The 15,872-nt window shown below is 36.1% G+C and overlaps 1 non-coding gene across 1 annotated transcript; it reads left to right on the top strand.

Annotated features, from left to right (window-relative positions):
* The first annotated feature begins 252 nt into the window (after window positions 1-252).
* Window positions 253-385, top strand: LOC125997790 (small nucleolar RNA SNORA51). The gene has a single exon (XR_007491808.1). It is a non-coding gene; the product is annotated as a small nucleolar RNA SNORA51 (small nucleolar RNA).
* Window positions 386-15,872: the final 15,487 nt, after the last annotated feature.

Raw genomic sequence — 15,872 nt, 5'->3', positions numbered from 1 at the left:
TATGTAAGCCATTATGAAAAAAAAAATTGTGTTTTTAATCAGAAATTTTCTTTGACTTACATGTATTATTATTATATCAATTATATTATATGTTATGTTATGTCACTATATTATGTTATATTAGTTTACCTCATTATGTTAATCAATTTTGTACTTTAAATGAATTCTTACTTTAAAAAAAAAAAAACAAAAAAAAACAACTTTAGTTTGCTCTGAAGAAAAAAAAAATAAAATAAATAAAAGATAAGATAAGGCCTCCCAAATCTTACCACAGGCTGTGTTCTTTACACTGGCTGTATAGAAAGAGGAGGTACAGTAAAGGCACCCCATATACACCTCAACACAGGCCCCTTGCCGGGTATGTATTGTGAATTGGGGGACAAAAAAAAAAAAAAAAAGGTGCCAGGGAACTCACACCCAAGAAAATCTCAAAAGACAATGGGGAAACCTATATAGTTCCAACGTAAGTAGAGGATGTGTATAATACTCTTCCCCAAATATAAGGTAGTCTCCTGCATCACTTTGTTCCTTTAATTACTTTTTTATTTCATTTTTTAAATATTTTTTATTTAAACACCTTGGTTACAAACATGATTGCGGTTGGGTTTCAGTCATATCAGATGACACCCCCCCCATGACCAGTGCAAAATCCCCATCACCAATGACCCAAATATTCCTCCTCCCCTCCCCGCCCCTACTTGTACTCCAGACAGACTTTTCACTTCCCTCATATATTCTCATTGTTAGGATAGTTCGCAATGTGGTTATTTCTCTAACTAAACTCATCACTCTTTGTGGTGAGATTCATGAGGTCAGCTGTAATGCCCAGCCCTCCTCTCTTATGTCTCTGAAAATTGTTGAGAAATGTCTTTCATTATTCTTAAAATCCATAGATGAGTGAGACCATTCTCCATCTCTCTCTTTCTCTCTGACTTATTTCACTCAGCATAACAGATTCCATGTACATCCTTGTATAGAAAAATTTCATGACTTCATCTCTCCTAACAGCTGCATAATATTCCATTGTGTATATGTACTACAGTTTCTTTAGCCATTCATCTGTCGAAGGGCATCTTGGTTATTTCCAAAGTCTTGCTATGGTAAATAGTGCTGCAATAAATATAGATGTAAGGAAGGGGTTTTTGTATTGTATTTTTGTGTTCCTAGGGTATATTCCTAGGAGTGGTATAGCTGGATCATATGGAAGCTCAATTTCCAGTTTTTGGAGGAATCTCCATATCGCTCTCCATAAAAGTTGAATTAGATGGCATTCCCACCAGCAGTGGATAAGAGTTCCTATTTAACCACATCCCCACCAACACTGCTTGTTCTCATTCTTTTTGATGTGTGCCAGTCTCTGTGGTGTGAGGTGGTACCTCATAGTTGTTTTGATTTGCATCTCCCTGATGATTAGTGATGTGGAGCATTTTTCATGTGCTTTTTGGCCATTTGTATTTCTTCTTTATCAAAGTGTCTGTCCATTTCTTCCCATTTTTTGATGGGATTATATGTTTTTTCTTGTAGAGTTCTATCAGAGCCCTGTATATTTTGGATAGCTCCTTATCTGATGGGTATTGGGTGAATAGTTTCTTCCAATCAGTGTGTGGCTCTTGTATCCTGGGCACTATTTCCTTCGAGGTGCAGAAGCTTCTCAGCTTAATATATTCCCATCTGTTAATCTCTGCTTTCACTTGCTTGGAGAGTGCAGTTTCCTCCTTGAAGATGCCTTTGGTCTCAATGTCATGGAGTATTATACCTACATGTTGTTCTATATACCTTATGGTTTCAGGTCTGATATCAAGGTCTTTAATCCATTTGGATTTTACCTTCGTACATGATGTTAGCTGGGGATCTAAGTTCGCTTTTTTGCAAGTGGCTAGCCAGTTGTGCCAATACCACTTGTTGAAGAGGCTTTCTTTGCTCCATTTAGGACTTCTTGCTCCTTTATCAAAGATTAGATGATTATATGTCTGGGGAGCATTCTCTGAGTACTCAAGTCTGTTCCACTGAATGAGGGTCTGTCTTTATTCCAATGTCAAGCTGTTTTGAAAACTATTGCTTTGTAATACAGTTTAAAGTTGGGAATGTAATGCCTCCCATATTCTTTTTCCCAATAATTGCTTTGGCTATTCTAGGGTGTTTATTGTTCCAAATGAATTTCAAAAGTGCCTGATCCACTTCTTCGAAGAATGTCATGGCTATCTTTAGAGGGATCACATTTAATCTGTACAATGCTTTCATTTTTTTATTTTTCTTAAAAAATTTTTCTTTATATATATGGTAGCACATATATTTTTATTTCTATTTTTTAAATCTTTTTTTGGCGTGTGACTTGTTTATGTTTTGTTCTCTTTCCACCCCAAATGCACCGGCAATATAATGTAGCACCATGTCTTCCTGCAAAGGCACACTATAAAAAGGGGGAAATGTTATATACAAAAACAAGCTCTTATCTACTAGGGATAAGAATTCATACTTTTTTACAATACAGGGGCATCTTCCACCTTGAAAATATGTCATGTGGACCCAGCTTAGGAAACTTTTTTTTTTCAATAAGATCCCATTTTACTGAATATATGCAAAAAGGGTAAAAAAGGATATTTCCACAAAGTATTAGACATGTTGAAAGATCCACGAGTGTGGGAGATTTGGATAGTAAATTGGTGTAGGTAGGGTGCTATAGGGGAGAGATTGGAGTAGGTCCATGGAGATATAATATTGGGGCACTAGGGGAGGGGACAATGGATAGGTTGTACTATCTTTTCCTCAACTGATGTCATTATCCACTTTGCCTAATTCATGAGTAATAACAATATTGTTCCCCAAGAAATACACATAAGGAAATACAGATATCTTCCCTTTGTCTTCTGATAAAGTCCAAAGTACATCCAAAGTTCTGGAGGATTGCTTAACACTGTTGTTCCCTAATAAATACACATAAAGAAATACACAGTATGTATTACATATTTGGTATACAAGTGTGTGTGTATATATATATATATATATATATATATATATATATATATATATAGTAATTTTCTTTTGGCCACAAACTATTATGATCATGACTTCCTCCTGGCTCTGAGCCCAGGTATCTCTTTTACTGTGATTCACGGAACTGTTTTGAGGGTGCTGAAGATCAAACTCTGTTGATTCTATGTAAGGCAAGTCCCCTACCCTACAATCTCTTTGACCCCTCAAAGGACTTTCTAATATATTTGGCCCATCATCCCTTTTGGGAAAGTGCTTTGTACCAAGATAACTCAAAAGCTAAAAGTCATTACGTATTATTGTTCACAAGTCAAGTGTCTACGCCTATGGAAGGTAGATTTGCCTTAGCTTTGAAAATATTTGATCAATTTTCTTCAGAAAAGACTGTAGCCTACTGTGATACTTAGAGTGAAATACATTTATTTTTTTTCTATTGAACTCAATTCACTTTATAATTTATCTAGGGCACAGAACATGTTCAAACAATTCCTTATAATATTTTGAATATAAATGTAATAAAAGTGCATAATAGAGCATTGTCAAGTCATTACTATTTTTCAGGTATCATTTTAAGTATTTTGCGACAATTGACTCGGCTGCAAGGAACCCGCTGGTTTACCTGGATATGGGCAGCGACAGGCAGCCGCTGGGCCACGTGGTGCTGGAGCCGAAGGCAGATGTAGTCCCCAAGACTGCATAAAACTTCAGAGCCCTGTGCACTGGTGAGAAGGGCTTCGGCTACAAGGGCTCCACCTTCCACCGTGTGATTCCTTCCTTCATGTCCCAGGCTGGGAACTTGGGTGTGTCCAGCAGGGCATGGAGGTGGTGAGGAAGATCGAGGCCCTAGGCTCTAGGAGCGGGAAGCCAGCCAAGAAGATTGTCATCACAGATTGCGGTCAACTGAGCTGACCCACCAGCCAGCTCAGGGATGGACACAAGACACACATAGACACACAAACTCACCCTGGGCACCCGTCAACTATGCCACATCACAGTGGGCTCAAAGCCCCTGGCGAACATGCCAGGCACCTCCCCAGCAGCTGCTCCTTCCCAAGATTCTGTTTCCAACTCTGGTGGTCAGTCTTGGCCAGCATCACCCAATCTGACTGGCCACAGTCACTTTAGATCAGGTCCCATAATTATTTTGACAATAAACCTTCAAATTCAGAGCCTTTGGGTTTAGAAATTACAAATATGGGATTGTAAGATTTTATTAAGTTTAATCTTCTGCGTGCCCATTCTGTCTCCAGAAAATTGACGTGTCTTGGCCCCATTTGACTTTCAAAATAGTTTTTCAAACTGAACTTTTGCTTTATTACTGAACATCTCTTCTGATAAATTTTCAGACTCCTTAAATGAATCTTACAACATTCTGCAAGGTTTTTGTTTTCTCTATTTAAGGAAAGGAAGCTTGGGTTCGTGGAGGTTTAATGACTCCCACAAGGTTTTAGAACAAGCAAATTAAAGGATTGTGACCCTCATCTGTTGGAATTAAGAGCTGTGTTGTTTCCATGATACAAAGCTACTGCTTTTCTGGAAAACTGCTATGATTCTATTGAACTGCCCTTTCTACTTTTGGTTTCAAAAGCTTTAGTATCCCTAAGAAGTCTCTTCATAGGAAAGTGAGAAGTTCCACTCTGCAGGTTTGTTTCAAGTAACACACCTCTATCTGAGTCAAGGAGATTTGTACTCATTTAAATAGGAGTTAGAAAAGTCACTTGAGTTTGCTGAGAATGTTTTATAATTCTTTTTTTTTTTTGCCTGTGACATGGACATCGTGGGGGTTGGCAGGGCAGCCTGGCATGAAGGGCAAGTGGCCGCTGCTGTGGCCATGACTGAGCCATGCTGGCCTGGGGACCCAAGGCTGCAGAACCCCAGAGCTGTTCCTGAGGCTGGCCACAGAGGAGAGGGCATTTATTTGCCTTGCATGTGGCCAGCCCAGGTTCAATTCTTGGCATCTCATAGGATTCCCTGAGCAGCTCCAGGAGTGATTCCTGAGTGCCCAGCTAGAAGTAACCCAAGAGCACTGTTGGGTGTAATTCCTAAACAAAAGAATCCAGAGTGGGTCTTTTGAACAGAGTCCCGTTAAGGGCCCTGGCTGAAGCCTGAGCCTCCCCCCACCCACTGTGAACCTTTTGAGTTTGTATGAGAACAAACTGAGTGAAAGGGTACCTAGTCACATCACTGAATTCTTAGCTGTATAGAGCCATGTCCATTCTGTACCTGGGAGTAACTTGCTGCATTTCCTGGCAGGTTCAGAGTTTATTTTTGTTATGATAAAATGCATTTGTTGCTTACTCATACGTATATATATACACGTGCCTATATACATAATGTGTCTACGTGATGCACTGTGTCACCTTCAATGTGAAAAATAAACCCTATTTTCTGTAAAAAAAAAAAAGAATTATAAAACATTCTCAGCAAACTTAAGTGACTTTTCTAACTCCTGTTTAGATGAGTACAAATTTCCTTGACTGCAGAGTGGAACTTCTCACTTTCATCTGAAGAGACTTATTAGGGATACTAAAGCCTTTGAAAACAAAAGTGGAAAGGACAGTTCAATAGAATCATAGCAGTTTTCCAGAAAAGCAGCTCTTAATTCCAACAGATGAGGGTCCCAATCCTTTCATTTGTTTGTTCTAAAACCTTGTGGGAGTCCTTAAACCTCCACGAACCCAACAGCTTCCTTTCCTTAAATAGAGAAAACAAAACCTTGCAGAATGTTGTAAGATTCATTTAAGGAGTCTGAAAGTTTATCAGAAGAGATGTTCAGTAAGAAAGCAAAAGTTCAGTTTGAAAAACTATTTTGAAAGTCAAAAGGGGCCAAGACACGTCAATTTTCTGGAGACAGAATAGGCACGCAGAAGATTAAACTTAATAAAATCTTACAATCCCATATTTGTAATTTCTAAACTCAGAGGCTCTGAATTTGAAGGCTTATTGGCAAAATAATTATGGGACCTGACCTAAAGTGATGAAGCCTCTTGTAAATCTTGGAGAAGTTTGATTTCAGAATAGACTCCCTAGAAATATGCAGTGTAGACATAAATCATGTTATTCTAATATCTAAAAGCTTCTTAATTATGAATACCTTTGACATTTAGTATTTTGGATAAGGAACTCTGGATATTATTATTGTTATTATTAACCCATATCTGCTTTCCTTGCCTGATGAGTTCCTTCAAATATAGCAGCTCGTCTTGTTTAACTTGTTCTTACCAACTGATAACTTATAATATTTAAATATCTAAAACATACATGGTAGTTTGTAAACTATGTATTGATTAAGTGGGTGCAAGAGAGATTAGTATCTTCATGAGGAGAAAAGTCAAAATGAAGTTACACAAAACAGGAGAGGGTGAGCATGAGTTGTTTCTTTATTTCTTAGATTTTTATTTTCTTAGGTCTTCTAAAGATTGAACTGTTTGAGGGACCCACATCATTAACCCAAGCAGTAAGAAGGAAGGGCTGGAAGAAGCCCCAGAATCCTGAAAAGGCTGTTGAAGGAGTGATGCTGGCAGCAAATAGGCTTTTGCTTCGAGATTCTATCAAAGAGCACAATTGCCTTTTTTGGAGAGCTGACTCAGACACAGCTGGTGTTACAAGCTCTGCAACCATAAGGCAAAGAAAAAGCTGGGAAAATCCCACAAAGTGATATTGTATCTGCCTGTGGTCAAGTTGGGAGTCCAAATTTGAAGAGTGGAATTTGCTGGGAAAATGGGAAATGCACCAGGGGTTATATAGTGAACCTAAGATTTATCACTATGGCAATTGGTTATTTCCAGAGAAACCAGCAAGTTGTGGTAACATTTCTGCAAAGGAGGAAAGTTGGAGGAGGCAGCCACAACTCATTGTTATTGTGATCGACCTGTTAAAATTTGAACAATGGGAAAAGTAAAGTTGTTCCACAATACCTTTTTAATCACTACTACAGCATGATATATAAATATATAAGTATACATATAGTACACATGGACATTTATAAAAACAACCAGGCAACCAGCTGATTAGAACATAAAATGCAATAGGCAGACAAAGCACTTGGAGAAGATGCCAGAATTGTATGTTACCAAGCTTCTGCTAGTTAGTTCAACTCTCAGCTCAAGACCGATGTGGTTCCTAATTGACTTCCTAGGAACATTTTAAGCAGTGGAACTATCTGAGATCTGAAATATAGACTAGCTTAACTATCAAGCTTTGTGATATTGGGTTTATGGGTAGCTACTCTCCACTTCAGTTTTCAATTTGTAAAATGGTCTTTGGTAAAATAATCTCGACTTTATAGTGGCTAATATATTGGTAATTATGAATAATCTTTGTCAGATAATGGCTGGGTATTTTACTCCAAGAACACCCAGGGAGGCCATCATCAAAATAATCCACCTTCAGTGTTAGAAATTTCTCATTGTGCAGTGCATTATAAAGGCACATATCATATGCTGGCTGAGTTTTATTTACAACATTTACAAACAAAGATGTATTGTCTAACATCAGAAATACAAATTTTCATTTGAATACTGGAAGCTCTAGAAATATTAGTCATCATTTTAATATAGCCATGCCCAGTTTCAGAGTATAGAATAAAAGGTAAAAGAAGTAGATAAAGGACTTTGGTGAATCCCAGAGTGTATTGCAATGTTCCAGAGAGATCCCAGATCCTCTCTTGTTCACATTTGCTTATTCCATGAGAGTATTTAAGACCCTGCTTCAAAGCAATTGACAACCTTAATTAAAAGGAAATAATTTGGGAGAGAGTTAGAACATTAATCTGTCATGTAGTGCAAACATTCTAATTAAAAAGTATTGAATAAAAAAATTAGTAATTTTGCTAGTTTAATCATAGAAACAGGAACAAAAAGCCCAAATTCTATATAGGGAGTAATGGTTGAAAATCTTCATCAGTATTCTATTTAGAATTCTAACAGTAATTAGACAGTGAATAAGCCATACCACATAGGCTTAAAAATAGCAAGAACATTTATAATATTCTTTTTTAAATCAAATTTTACTTATATGCCCTTTGTTTGTAATACTGTAAAATTTTGGCTGTACTGTCTCATATCTCATATTATGTTTCTACATAGCCCAGTAGCTCCCACCACAAGTTCTCAAATAAATCCACTAAATAAAATGACCTCTTTACATCTATCTCCCAGCTCTGGACTTCTCTCCACCTGGTAATAACTGTAATTTTTACAGAATCTAAGAGATAGTGCTTGTAGGTTTTTTTAAACTGTTCTTTTAGTTATATTCCCCATATGAGTGAAACCATAGTGCAATTATCTTTTTCCTCCTGAGTTATTTCATTTATCACAATTATCTTATTTTTTCTATCTTGTCACAAGACAATTAATTTTGCTTTTAAGGAAATTGTTGCATAGTATTCTATTGCATGTATATACCACAATTTATTTTTTCCCTTTTCACACTGATGGGCGTATTGATTAGTTTAATGCTTTGCTTATTGTGAATAAAATTGCTATGAGTAGAGGGACACAAATGTCTTTGGAAATTACCTGCATGTTCTCTGGATAAATATCTTGAAATTATGTTGCTGTATCATATAGTATTGACATTTAAAAAAATTTAAGGATGTTATTATCCATATGCTTTTATCCACAGATGCTGCATCAAGCATACTCTATTCAAAAGGGTATCATAAGATTGTTTTCTCTATACCATCACCAACTTTCATTGTTTTCAATTGGTTTGTTTCAATTGGCTTAATTTATTTATTTATTTATTCAATTGGTTTAATTTATTTATTTATTGGATCATATCCAGCGGCACTCAGGGGTTACTCCTGGCTCTGTGCTTAGAAATCGCTCCCAGCAGGCTCAGGGGACCATATGGGAAGCTGGGATTCGAACCATCATTCATCCTGGATTAGCTGTGTGCAAGGCAAATGCCTTACTGCAGTGCTATCTCTTCAGCCTATGTTTTTAGGGTCATAACAGGTGTTTCTTATGGCTCTACATTTAGAATTTACTTCTAGACTATGTCTGCACCTGAACATCTCTTTTGACTTATTACGGTCTCAAAGGCAATGTAAGCCAAGTCATAAAAAATGATGGGTATACCAGTCCACATAGCTGAAAGATGGAAATCCTGGAAGAAGAGGGCAGACAAATACACACCCTACAAAACTACCTCTGCTGTACCCTTCATCTACAATTGCTGCCTCTCTAATATCACTGCTTCACTATTCCTCTATGGCTCTTTGCAGAGGTACCAATCTGATTAAAAGTTCATAATCTGGGATTTGGGCTGATAACATCAGGACTTCTTTTAGAAGTGAGTCAAGCCCCCCGCCCCTTCTCTGCCTTCTCTTACTTTCAGAAGTCCTGGCAGCCAAAAGCATACCTCACAAAAGCTGAAGTATAAACAATAGTGCTTGGAATTCCTGGACAACTCTATTTTTGTTTAATACTGTCATCCCACTAGGAACACACTAATTTAGATACCAATATGCATCAAAAGTCACATAATGTTCAGAAACAAATGAAGTAGCAGAATGGGCAACTAGCAACAATTGCTTACTAAACTTGCTGCCAATGACTTAATGATCTCATTTCAAGATATAATAATTTTTACAAATTTTGTAGTTGCCATACTTCCTTTTTTAATTTTTATTTTGATAATTTCACCTCTTTTATGTAGAAACATAAATTATGTCTTATAATAAACTATGTCAACTCTGTGACGCATGTCATTTAATGTAGATTAAGTTAAAAATAAAAAAGTAACAATAAAAAAAGAAGACTCAATAAAAATAATTATTCCTGGTATGCTTGGGGGACTATTTGAGGAACTAGGGATCAAATCCTGGTTGTTACCAAGTAAGGCAAACACGCTGCCCACTGGTCCCCAGTCTGGTTGTTTGAATAGGTCTTTTATCACTGTGAATGATACCTCATTGATTTTTTCCTACTTGAATTTCCCTAATAATTAGTGTTGTTGAATCGTTTTTTATTTGTGTCACTTCTGTGTGTATATTTTATAAAAATGTCCATGTAGGTCCTTTTTAAAAAATTGACTGTAGGGCTTTTTATCTGCTGTTGTTTTGCTTCAGTTCTTTATATGTTTCTTGGATGTAAATCTATTGTAAACACATAATGGTCATAATTAATTAACACGGTACATAAAATTAAAGTGGATTAAAGGTTTGGATATTAGACCCCAAACCATAAAATACATAGAAGAAGACATGAGTGATATTTCTTTTTTGTTTTTGTTTTTCGGGCCACACCCGTTTGATGCTCAGGGATTATTCCTGGCTAAGCGCTCAGAAATTGCCCCTGGCTTGGGGGGACCATATGGGACGCCTGGGAATTGAACTGCGGTCCTTCCTTGGCTAGCGCTTGCAAAGCAGACACCTGACCTCTAGCGCAAACTCGCCGGCTCTAGGTGATATTTATTTTTAGTTGTGATTTTAGGCATATGTTTGAAGACTCAGCTCCACTGGTAAGGAAACAAAAGCAAAAACAAACAAATTGAACACATTGAAAGAAGCTGAGCCCTGCCGGGTGTAGCCCAAAAACCAAAAAAAAAAAAAAAAAAAAAAAAAAGAAAGAAGCTACTATTATAACAAAAATGTTTACTACCATTATACCAGAATCCTAAGAATTTGAAGAACAGTTAATAACAATAAACCAGAAAAGTCCTGTCATTGGTTATTGTAATATAACTTCTCTCTGTGTTTTCCTTCCAAGTGTCTTTTCTCTTCTGGCCTTCCTATTCAATGCTATCTACTTCAGTGTTTCTAAACTGCATTTTCTTTTCTAGTCAAATGTACCTTCCCTTAAAGCATCATTTTAAAATATTTTACGCAATACCAATTATTTTACAACGCAATGGATTTAAATATGTATTCTATATCATAAGATGTATCACATTCTTAAACGTGCATTATGAAATAAAACCAAACCAAGCGCAGTAAACATAAAACTCAAGATATTAAAAGATGCATTTGTTTTCTAGAATTATGGACTTTTTTTATTAATGCATAGAGTAACAAGATAAAGCAGTAAGTTAATAACTCACAAGTTGAAAGTGGTGATGAGTATAATAACATTTTGTGATACTTACAACCAATAAAACATGAAAAGATCTCTTTTCTATTGAAGTCAGTTACAACTTAATAGGACTATGGTTGTTTACACTCAACTGAGAAGAATTGTTACGATTTTATTATAGATTGAAGCCAATGAAGATATAACTATATTCCCAGCCAAGTAAGTACACTCCCCAAATTTTCTCTCTCAACTCTTTTTCTTCCTGAAAGGTAAGATCATGAGCTTTTAATTTTTTATAGCTTGTTATAATTATATAACTATCTTATATATAAACAACTATATTCTTATAGTTAGTGTTTGGTATAGTTCTGCCACTTCTACTATATATGGCTATTTGTAACTTGATGGTGCTTCAATTTCTTTATACTTAATTGGTAACCACATTAATAGGAAAATAATGCTGGTGCTATTCCTCAGATGCTTGCTTTGGGATCGTTTCTATCAGCAGTGGTGCCTATTGTCCTTTCATGCTATGTAAAAGGCTGTCTGCTTTGCGTTTGTTTCAGTATAGCTTTGTATTATAAACCTCAAATCTGCAGGACAGGTATTCAGTCACTCAGAGAACTGAATGATAGATTAAAACCTGAATATTTAAAAATCATCTGACTCAGTGTGTGCTAGGCGTCAGTTATACCTTAAAATATAACTAGTTCAGAGATTCACAAATAAACAGCCGGTGCCTAGCTTGATGGTCTCAGTAAAGATGAGTGAAAAGAAGACTCAGTTGGTCACAGACATCCTTGAAGCAGAACTGGCCATCAAAATTCTGTGCATGCCTAATCATCAAAAGGCATACAATTGCGTGATATTTGCTTGGTTTTATACCTTTTGTTTCCTTTATTTTGTGGATAAAATGAAGAGGTGCTTGTTTATGTGAACTGTCTCTACCTGCTCGTGAAGAATTTCATACTCATTAATATTTCATGGCATCCAGAGCTGAATCAATTTCTGTACCAACTCCAAGTTCTTTTATTTTTTTCTTTGTTTTTTGGGTCAGACCTGGCAGCGCTCAGGAGTTACTCTTGGCTCAATGCTCAGAAATCGCTCCTGGCAGGCTTGGGGAACCATATGGGATCCAGGGAATTGAACCGGGGGTATGCCCTGGGTTGGCCACGTGCAAGGCAGACACCCTACTGCTATGCTATCTCTCTGGCCCCCAACTCCAAGTTCTATGTAGAAGTCCTGTATAATTTTGGTTGCTGTAACAGAATAATAATTTGTGGGAAAAGGGTAAAGTAAATAAAGGGTACCAATAGAGATCAAGGGTCATCTAGGTTACTGTTTAATTTGCATTAATTTCCCCATTTCCCCTTCATTTTCTCTCAGTGGAATAGGTCATTCTTATTTCTATTTTATAATTAAGAAATTTAGAAAACAGAGCACTGGTGAAGCGGGGGGGGGGGTGTTCTCTTTATGACTGAAACCCAACTACAATCATACTTGTAATTATGGTGCTTAAATAAAGATTTATAAAAAAAGAAATTTAGAAAACAGGAAATAACTATTAGAAACTCTTAGCTAGTGAGTGATAGAATATGAGCATAGCGGGATTTATTTTTCCACAGTGATCCAGTCGTGCAAGGAAGGTAGTTTTAAAATATTGGCAGCCTGTTGAGGATATCCTTGCTCTTTCCAGGGTACGGGCAGCCCACAGTACAGTCAAGCTTCCTCAGTGAGCTCAACATCCAGCAGCCTAGAAAGGACAGATGGAACAAGTGGAAAACAGAGATTTTAATTTCAATGGAGGTTCACTGACATTAGCTCAAAAACAGTAAAAGGAACTAGATTGGGACTCAGTCTTAAATGGGGGCAATCTGAATAGAGTAATAATAAGTTTGAAGGAATCTGAATCTTAGTCATAAATGGGGGCAATCGTAATGGGGTAAAATAAAATAATTGAGGAAGGCAATAGTATGAGATATAAATGATGATTGCTTTCACAATATGCTTGTGTCCAGGTACAGAAACTTAAACTTACTAGAATTGAAAAAAATTATAATATCTATAATATACCAGATCCTATATTAAGCATTTTTATATACAATATTTTATTTCAACCTGAGGATAATCCTACCACAGGGAAGTTATAGTTTCAGTTTATAGACAAGAAAATAATGGTTCAAAGAAATAAGATACAGAATCTAAGGTTAAATATTGGTAGGAGGCTGACACAATATATTCATAGTGATAGTAGAGAAAGTTGAACAAAAAGATTGTGTTTTTAGCAGCACATACTTAAGTTTTGGTTAATTGGGATTTATCTTGAGCTAGGTGTACTGAAAAAAGATTATGATGAGGGTGATTTTGTTTATTTGGTTGCATTAGTGAACATTACACAGCTTGCATAGCATATGGTTGCTCCTCCTATAAAGAAAGTATTCTTGAGCCATACTGAAATCTGCTTGAGATAATGGTGGAATTTCAAATATAGTCCATAGGGACCTGCACTGAATTATCCATTTTCAGGGAATTTCTTTCTAAAACAGTCACTCATTTTCCCCTTCAAAGACTTATTTTTCCAACTTTTTGACTTTGTTTCTACACTTTCAGTGCTTAGTTCTTCCACTTCTACAACTATTGCAAGATCTCTTTTGGCTCACCAGTATTCATTCCAATTCCTGGGACTATGAAGTAATTGTGTGACCTTAGGAATATTAAAATGATGAGGTGACATTTAAATGCACACTTAATTTAGACATTTTTTATTTTATTCATTTATTTTCAATATTTCCATGTTCCAAAATAATTCAATTTAGAAAAAATAAAATTATATAAAAATCACCCTAAGAAATTTTATTGAGGCAACTTTGTTCAATAAATTAGAGGAATGACTGCTTTTAAAAATAATTTTAATAGTTATTATTTGAAACTACTTACATGAATATTTTCAGAAGCTAGTGATTTTACAAAAATATTCAACTTATATTCTAGTTCTGTTCTTCATCTTTTATTCATTCCTTTCTTCTGGTGCTTTATTCTTTGTGCATGTTCTTTTTTTCCTACACAAAACCCCTTTCTTTACTCTTTGGCCTCAGAAGCTTTCATCTAAGATTCTCAACAATACTACACAATTTCGGTTTGGTTGTGAATCAAGGCAATGAAGATAAAATATGAATGGGCTTAGGAAATGGTCTTCCACTTTAATAAAAGAGAAAAAAAAAGTAGCATTGCTGCCAGGTCACCCCGAACAAGTTCCAATTCCCAAGAGCCAGCGAAGAATTTTCAAAGTGAAAAATCAATGGCTATGAAATTACACATTAGTCCAGGGTAGAGTTCTCTGTCTGTTTTCCCAGTGAACATCCATCTTGCTATAGTAATAGTGGCACAGACAATTTGCTGCAGTGAAGTTGATCTATAAGTGTTTTAATTAAAGTTCTGACAGCAAATTGAAGCCTTTTTTATTTTTTGGATGTATCGTATCAATCTTTTTCTGTCTGTGAATGAGCATGCCCGGGGAGTTTAATCTATTATGGAGGTATAAGTTAATGTCCTAGCTGCATTAACAGAACAGGAAAGAAGTTTCATTCATAGCTTTCATTTCTTTTATACTCCTCAAGCTAAAATTCCCATCAACGTATCACTTAATAAATGTTTGTTGAACACAAGAGTTGGTCGAGAATCCTCTGAGATTGTGATGAGGAAGAGGTGATTGCATTTAATCATCCAAGTTCTATTTCCAGGCATTGTCTCTTAGAAAGCAATATTGAGGGCAAGATATAAGTACTTTGGAGTTTCACCCTTCTCAATCTTATGATGATTGATACTAAATTGTATAGATTTTAGGATTCAGTTCCTCTGTCTTTGCTCTTCTCACCAAGATTCCCATGTTGTAGAAGTCATAAACACTTTAGATTATTTGGCCATGGGGATAAAGTACATCTTAAACAACTCTTTAGGGATTACATGCTTAAAAGAACAAACTGATGTGCTTAATGATATTACTTGGATTTTTTATAGCATCCTATATTAGCTCTAGTTTCAATATAAGAGCTAATTTTTACTTTGGAAATTTGTGAATAGGGCCAGAGTAAAAATACAGAGGATAGGGCATTTGCCTTGCATATTGTAGACTCAACAACTTTATGTGGTCCCTCAGGTTTGCTAGGAATGCAGAGCCATGAGTAAGCTCTGAGCATAGCCAGGCATGGCCCAAAATATGAAGAGAAAAAATTCTGTAAATAATCAACCTGAATCCTTAATTTTCTTAGTCTAGAAAATTCTCAGATTTCATTTTTCCAAGTGTGTACTTCATTAATGTTTGTTTGTTTGTCTTGGGGTCTTGCTCTCTGGTATTCAGAGGTTATTAATGGATTTGCAATCAGAAATCACTCCTGGAAAGCTCATGGGACCATATGGAATGTCGGGATTAAACTGGAGTTGGCTGCATGCAAGGCAAACACCTTATTCGCTGTTCTATCTTCTGACCCAATGGGTAGCTTCTTATCCTCCCTGGGCTTTATCTATTTTTATTTATACAATTGTTCTTTCTACACTCTAAGACAGCACAAAATCATAATGTAGACTATTGATATAAATTTTGAAAAATTATATACTTCCAATGATATAAAATTATACCAATTTATCTGCTTCCTTGGCATAGTTATAGGTGGCCAAGGGAATGTGGCATGATAAGAAGAGTTTAAGATAGTGTAATAACAACACAGATTGAAAACTTGCTAAACTTTATATATATGTATATGTATATATATGTATATATACATATATATAACACTTAGTATTCAGGAATTACTCCTAGTGATTCATGAGGGACCACATAGGATGCAGAAATAAGACCTGATTAGC

The sequence above is a fragment of the Suncus etruscus genome, chromosome 19 (assembly GCF_024139225.1).
Source record: "Suncus etruscus isolate mSunEtr1 chromosome 19, mSunEtr1.pri.cur, whole genome shotgun sequence".
In the NCBI taxonomy this organism is placed as follows: Eukaryota; Metazoa; Chordata; class Mammalia; order Eulipotyphla; family Soricidae; genus Suncus; species Suncus etruscus.
Note: the sequence above shows the minus strand (reverse complement) of the source record. Positions and strands in the feature narration are given on the sequence as shown.